General features: G+C 33.3%; 1 long non-coding RNA gene across 1 annotated transcript; it reads right to left on the reverse strand.

The window, feature by feature from the left end:
* Positions 1–787: 787 nt before the first annotated feature.
* Positions 788–4,583, reverse strand: LOC147470140 (uncharacterized). The gene is made up of 3 exons (XR_015191697.1): positions 4,570–4,583; positions 3,334–3,521; positions 788–853 (listed from the first exon to the last, which is right to left on the reverse strand). It is a non-coding gene; the product is annotated as an uncharacterized LOC147470140 (long non-coding RNA).
* Positions 4,584–8,099: the final 3,516 nt, after the last annotated feature.

Genomic DNA, 8,099 nt, shown 5'->3' on the forward strand with positions numbered 1-8,099 from the left:
TTCCCGTTGCTTCTTCGACCCCCTGACATTCCACAATAGCCCAGCTTCTCCTGGTGGTCTGGCTGACTGGGGTATCCCGAGCAGGTCCTGATGCCCTGTAGTTGGGGATTTACTAGAATTACTAGGAGTTTTTCCAAAATGAAAGTTGAAGGAAAAAGAAAAAAAAACAATGGAAAGGGAAAGACAAAAGAAAGAAAGAAACAAAAAAAAAGTACATAAATTGACACAATTATGACGAATAAAAAAGAAAATTACACTTTTGCCTGATATTGGATTCTATGCAGAATCAATGGCTTCTAGATTACTCGTCACTGGCCATATTCCCATAAGGTCTTTTCGACTCTCTCGTGGAGCTCTTCAGCGAAAGGCTTCTGCCTAGTCGATCTGCTGCAATGGCCTTGACCAAGATGATGTTGTTAGTCATCCAAAATCGGCCTGTGAATATTGTAAAGAAAGAGAAAAAAACAGAAAAATCTTTTTTTTTGTAACATCTCAAGAAAAGACCCATAAAAAAAAGAAAAAAAATAATATTAAATAAGAAAAAAAAAAAAAACAAAAAAAACAGTGTATATATCACTAATAACCACACTTCAACTAATATTTTAGTATTAACAGTTACCTTGAAAAAAAAAAAGAAAAAAAAAAGTAAGTAACTATATAAGTCGGACAAACTAATTATCATGACTTCAAACATCCCGAATGCGGGCCCCTCAACCCTTTTACACAGTTCATCCGTGTCCGAATACCACCGTCACGGCGAAACATCGCCCGATGTAGTCCCTTTATAACCTGTTTCCCTTGGAGCAATGAAGTCTGATATGCAGCAAAATGGATCGTGGCTTTCCTTTTCAGCCTAAGTGGAATAAAATGGAGGTTAAAAAATAACAAGATATTTCTTATTGTGAGATAAATAATGTGTCCAGTGGCAGGCATAGCACGTAAGCAAATTTTGTGAATTTTTAAATCATAAGAATATATCAGCTAGAACTATTAGCCTATTGTATTTACTGATTCATAAAGAAAGAAATCAACTATATATCTGGTAATACTAAAAGTTCCTATTTTGTTACAACAGACAAACAGATCATGTGTATTTTTGTTTGTTCAAAATTTAATGAAATCTTGTGTGTAACAACTCTGCCTTTCCACATTATTCCAAAAAATTACAACTAAAGCCAAGTAAAGTAAAGTAAAGTAAAGTAAAGTAAAGTAAAGTAAAAAAAAAAAAAAAAACCACAACCTGGCCTACCCTTACTCCTATTATCATTATCATCATTGTTTTTTACTTCTCAGCAAACTCCATATCTAAGACATCTATTTGGTTTGAAATTTGAGTCTGGGGTACTGAATGCTACTTAAAACCCCCAAAACTCATAATTTCCTGAAATTAGGTATTAAATAAAAAGAAAAAAAGAAAGGAAGAAAAAAAGGGAGCTTGTTAGCAACTTGTATCGCTATAATAATAAAGGAGAGAAAGAAAATAAGGCAAAGAAAAATAATAATAACTACATCAATAGTAATAATTATAATTATAAAATGTATAATAATAAAACTAAAAATAAAATACTACTACTACTTTTAATAATAGCATCAATAATAATAATAACGATAACAGTAATAATAAAAATAAAAACCACAGACCCAAATCCTCTTCATGTCATTACACGATCAACATTTTCTTTTATTTGGACTCACTCAATTTTTCCATGTGAATGCTCTCAATGGCAAAACCTGATGATATGCATTAGACCATAACTATTTTTGGCAGATTCTGGAAGCATAATGAGCGCCCGTATGAGATGAAAAGCAGAAACAATGATGAAACTAAATACAGCAAGCTTAAGCATGAGTCAAGAATTGGAAAGTTCTATTAGAAATACCTCATAAAAAAAACAAATATTTACATATATATATATTTATATATATTATATAAAAATATATATATATATAAGAATAATATATATTAATATATATATATATATATATATATATATATATATATATGTATATGTATGTATTATGTATATTTGAAATGTGTGTATATACGAATATACATATACATATATATAAACACAATACATATCTAAATATATATATATTATATATATATATATATATATATTAAATATATATATAAATATATATATAGTATATATATATATATATATATATATATATTATGTGTGTGTGTATATAATATATATGTGTATATTATATATATATATATATGTGTATATATATAAATATATGTGTATATATATATATATATAATATATGAAGTGTTATATATATATAAATATGTGTATATATATATATATATATATATATATATATGTCTATATATGTCTATATAAGTAAATGTATATGTAATATATATATATAATATATAAAGATATATCTATATATATATATATATCATAATATATAAAATCTATATATATATATATATATATATATCCAGAAAAAGTAACTGGCAACTAGTTTAATCCTGTTGCTACATAGTTTGCATGCTTTTTGAAAATGAAAGGACACAATTTCCCATTTGTTTTGCAATAATGAAGCAAAAGGCGAAGTGCGACCCAGTTTTGATTTTCAGTTCTTCTGTACTTTACATAAAGGAAATAAGCCTGCAAGAGAGCTAATCATCAACTCCCCCTATAACAAGAGAAAGTATAATGCCTGGATTAACTACATATGCCTGATAACACCATGATTGCCCTAAAGCAACTCAATTACCACACACTCTGTTTATATGCAGGAGAGGAATGCCAATAGGGGCAGGTAGGCAGGGCATCTGGCTGTGGTGCCACAGGCTATGGGCCCCAATCTAAAATTTGTCAACTACAGCAGCTGAAGTCAAGCAGTTGTAAAGTTACTGAATCTTGAGTATTTCTTATGAAAAACTGACAATGAAATTGGAATAAATGGTTTCTTTACCTCTCTTCCCATCAGAAAGACTCTATCTAAAAATTACAATATCAAAGTTACTACAAAGACACTTTTCAACTCAAAAAAAGGGAAAAAGTTTTAGCAAATGGGAAAAAAAAAAAAAAAAACTTCAATTCGAAAAAAGCTGGGTATGAGTTTAAAATCAGGAGCCTAATGACAAAAAAAAATGAAGACCAACCCCAAATGAAAGAAAAAAAATAAAAAATAAAAAATAAAAAGAACGAAAGAAAGAAAGAAAGAAAAGTCAAGTCCCTTTAATCTCAACACTCATCTAAATACAGATAAGAAAATCACGAATTGATAGTTATCATTTTAAAAGGTCAGATGTATACATTTTTTGTAATTATGTACTCATTATATCTTGTTCAGCACAGCTCCTCTTACCTGCTGTCTGAGACCATGTAATTTTGCAATAACCTGCGATCTTGATTCGTCACTGTAGATTTCAATGTCATCTCCAACACTGTTAGCAGGGTAAAAGCCTACAATGCCATGAGCAACTAAGGAGCCCTCTGCTATAATGCTTTTGAGAAGCTTCTGTGCATCGTCATATACTCGTTTCGCTTCGGCTCCTGTAATTCGGGAAGGCTGGTTGTAAATGGAATTTTCACAATGAACTGGATATCCAACTTAGTTCCTAAAAGGGGATTCATCAGACGTTTAATCTACATTTCTCTTTTTTTTTTTTTTTTTTTTTTTTTTTAATATGGATTTTTTTTTTCATTTCATATTATCATAACCATAAAGACATCTTTGAGAATATAAAAATAGATAGTAAATATTAACTTGATGGATGCCCATTGCTTCAAAAAATGTGAATTGTTTTAGCATATGAATATATGAAAGTTGGTGATGGTGATGTGATGATGATGATGATGATGATGATGATGATGATGATGATGATGATGTTAATGGTGTTAAGCATTATATACATAAAAAGTGAAAGATGATATTAGAATGTAATCTTCAATATATATATATATATATATATATATATATATAATATATATATATTTATATATATATTATATATCCTAAAGTTGATAGGTATCTTGAAAAAAATTTGCTTTTGTCTCATTCAAAAGTAATTAAAGAATACAAAAGCAAAGGATAAAGATATTTCCTAGTTGATGATAGAAGCAAAACCACTAAAACAGGGGTTGACAACTATCTCCCTTCAACTGCCGTCTCTACCACAAGCTGGTTTGATAAGCAGTAAGCAGGTATTAGGTTGGTGTCTACTGCCATATTAGATATTAAATACTTTTATATATATACTTACATATACATACATAAAAATGTTTGAAATCGGCTACTATATATCAACAGTGTTAATTAACCAACTCATACTTTTGATACACATTTACAAATATTTGGTTTCGGTAAACCTCTGTGCTGCACCTGTTGGGTGGGACACTCCAATTAAACTCTCGGGACTTGACACTAACGCTTTCCACCATCCCACAAACATGAATATATGATTTGCAAGATATGAATACATAACAAGAAACACAGAACCAGCTCATGGAAAATTGAGCCGCCAACTTATGAGTAGAAATGATCATCAAAAAATGAGTAAGTTAATTTGTGCCATTGGGAGGTAAATCCTTTCTAACTCACCAACAGTTTTGTCCCTTTGAAATCTTTGGATAATCCTCTGTTTGGGATATTTCCCCCTCAGCTGCCACACATCAAAAGAAGGGCTTCCAGTCAATGTATTGCATCAGGAGGCTCAGATCGCCCCCTTGATTGGGCCAAGAAAATGGGGCCCACTGTACCTGCCCTGTAAAATTTTTTCCTTCCCTTGTTTCCATGGGAAGTTTCTTCCTGAAGGGATTAAGTTGCAACGTTTCTTCTTACTGGCAGACTGATGCTTGGGGAAAAAACATTTCCATCCCAAAAAATTTTCCCCACTATACTATCCTAGATGGGCCCTAAACATTCGGGCCCCGGGGTTTTTTTCCCGCTTTTTTTCTTGTTTCCTCTGGGTTTAATTCAACATAAAAAGTTTTCATAGTGAAGCGAAACCCCTTCCCCTAAATTGATTTCGCCCGAGTATCAAAAACTTTTTACATCCCTTTTCCCAAAGACTTTTCCGCTTTGGTAACAATTTTTTGTACCAGGAATCCAAATTACAATATATCCCACACAATTGAAAGAGTTTTCTATATATCTAAAGAGGTAGACAAGCATTTACAAGCCCAAAAACCTGCCCGCGAAAAGATGATAGAGAAAAACCGAGTGATTGGTCCGGACCCCCCGGAAAAAAAGGAAAAGGGGGGGGGGGTTACGCCCCCAATCCCCCCCCTGGGAGTGCCCCTGAAAAAAGGGAAGGGGATTTTCTTTAAAATTACAGGGAATTTTATTTTTTCAGGGTAATCCATATTGTGATTTTTAAATTAAAAAAATTTTGAAACTTAAATTTTAGAAAAAAGAATATTGAGAGACCCGTAATCATACCCTTATTAAAAGATACAAGAAATAAAAGAGAGAGGAGAGAGAGGGAGAGAGGGGAGAGAGAGGAGGGGGAGAGAGAAGAGAGAGAGAGAGAGAGAGAGAGAGAGAGAGAGAGAGAGAGAGAAAATGATAGAGAGAAGAGAGAGGGGAGAGGAGAGGCGAGAGAGAGAGAGAGAGAGAGAGTGAGAGAGAGAGAGAAAAAAAAGAAAAGGGGAATGAAGAGAGAGGAGAGAAGAGAGAGAGAGAGAGAAAGAGAGAGAGAGAGAGAGAGGAGAGAGAAAGAGGTGAGAGCGAGAGAGAAGAAAAAGAGAAGGGGAGAGAGAAGAAAGAGAAATAGAGAGAGAAGAGAGAGAGGAGAAGAGAGAGAGAGAGAGGAGAAAGAGGAGAGGAAGAGGAGAAAAGAGCGAGGGGAGGAGAAAAAGAGAGAGAGGGAGAAGAGGAGGAGAGAGAAGAGGAGAGAGAGAGGAGAAAAGAGAGAGAAGAAAAAAAAGAGAGAGAAGAGGAGAAGGAAGAGGGGAGAGAGAGAAAAGAGGAAAAGAAAAGAGAGAGGGAGAGAGAGAGAGAGAGAGAGAGAGAGAGAGACGGGGTTAAGAGAGAAGAGAGAGAAGAGAGAGAGAGAGTGAGAGAGAGAGAGAGAGCGAGAGAGAGAGGAGAGAGAGGAGAGAGAGAGAGAGAGAGGGTGGGGACAGGGACAGAGAGAATAGAGGGGAAGGAGGAAAAAAGGAGAATAGACGAGAAAGGAAAGGAGGAAAAGAATTTTTTGATTATTTTGTAGCCCCAAAGAAGTTTTAAATATAACTTTTGTCCTAAGCCAGTTGCAACAGTTTTAAAAATTGGGGTCAAAAAAAATTTTCTTAGGTTCAAACCCAAACCCTTTTCCCCTCAAAGTTTGTGGAAGTTTAATTATTTTATGTTTTTTAATAACCCCGCCTAAATACAATATCAATTGAAAATTGAAGATAAATGTAAATGGAAAAAAATAGAAAATTTTTATTGTAAATAAAGGAAAAAAGTTTTTGGGAAAAATTCATTTACTTAAAAAAAAAATCCAATTTTATTTGCTTTCTTTCCATATGCCAAAAAAAAACAAAGCAATCTGGAACCCCACAAAAAAGGAAAACTTAATTTTTACCAAACAGTGCCATATATTCAAGGCGTTGATCCCGAAAAACTAGGTTCGCCAGATTTAACATTCCCCTTTTAATTTGGAGGGTGGTACACCCGTGTCCTTTAAGGCCCCCTTCGCAGAGTGCCGTCATTGGCGTCAAATTAAATTGATTTGGCCAAGTGTTCGGCCCCCCGGCATTGCAATTGACGTGGAAGCCCCGGCTGAATGGGTAAATGTTTTCCCTCCCCCCCGTTTCCCGAAAGCCATGATCCCCACTGGGCCCCCGTGTTTAGTTTTGGCTTTTTTGAGAAACCCCCTTCTTTCCCTCAGTGAGTGATTTATTGCATTCCCCTTGAACCCTTTTGGGCCCCGTTCCAATCCCCGAAGTTAGATGAGTCAATGAAACATGGGGCCGAAAGAGGAGCAAAATTAAACTGACGAATGAACCCATGATCCCGATGAAAAAGAAGAAAATTGAAAATTTGGTGGAAAAGATTTTCCCCTAAAGGCCCCCCCTTGAAAAACTTTTAAAATTTAAATAATCAGAAGCCAATTGTGCCCAAAGTAAAAATAAAGTTCCCTTTTTTAAAAGTAAAGATTTCCGAAGTAGTTGCTTAAAAAGATTATACTTCATCTTGGATGATAACCAAAAGCTTTGGGAGAAAAACTGAAATCCAAGCAAGAATGATAGGCTTGAAAAAAATTGAGTAAACGGAAATTTTTAGAAAAAATTAAAAAGGATAAACCAGATTAAAAATAAAAAAACTTAAAAAATCCAAATATATCATTAATAAATTCAATTATAAAAATTTTGTAACAAATAAAAATTTGATCTAAATGAAAAAAAATAACTAAACCTTCAGATTCGGCTTGCAAAAAGTAAAGGGGAGCAGGCCGCTTTGCCTTAGAAACCTTCCCCGTTAAAAGAAACCCCGGGGGCTCCTTTTCAACCTGGGAAGCAAAAAATTTAACCCCGTACCGCTGTGACCAATTAAAAAAAAGAGTGTCTTAATTTGTACATAAAAAGTGAATACCCTATTGTATTTACTTAATTTTGGAAATGTTTCAAAAATTTTAAAAATGTTGTCATCCTCCAAAATTTTCTTTTATATATCTTTTTTTTTTAACAGTTACAAAAGATGTTTTTGGGTTTTAAAATGGAAATTAAAAAAAATTTAAACAGGTTCCCTATTATAAACAAAAAATGGAAAATTTTTATTTAACCCTTCACCTTAATTAAAAAAAAAAATTTAAAAGATCCTGGCTTTGAATTGAGGTTCTTATCTGGTAATTTTAACAATTGCAGAATTCCTTGAACCTGCAACATTGCCCTTTCACCCAAAAATAAGTAATTGAAAATATTAGGACTATGCCAGACTTATTCTTTTTATTTCTCCTACTTTTGGGGGAAAAATTAAAAGTAAATAGAATAAACTTTCCGGTCCAATGATTTTTATTTTCAACAAAATGGGGAATTTCTCTCTTATTTGCCCAACAAGAAAGAAATTTGCCTATAAAGGGGAGTGTGACAAGCAGAAGAATAAATCCCCACTTTTTGGGAGGGTCAAATTGCGACGTTGAGAGA

The sequence above is a fragment of the Penaeus japonicus genome, unplaced genomic scaffold (assembly GCF_977035675.1).
Source record: "Penaeus japonicus unplaced genomic scaffold, GWHDUDI00000001_assembly GWHDUDI00000016, whole genome shotgun sequence".
Classification (NCBI taxonomy): Eukaryota; Metazoa; Arthropoda; class Malacostraca; order Decapoda; family Penaeidae; genus Penaeus; species Penaeus japonicus.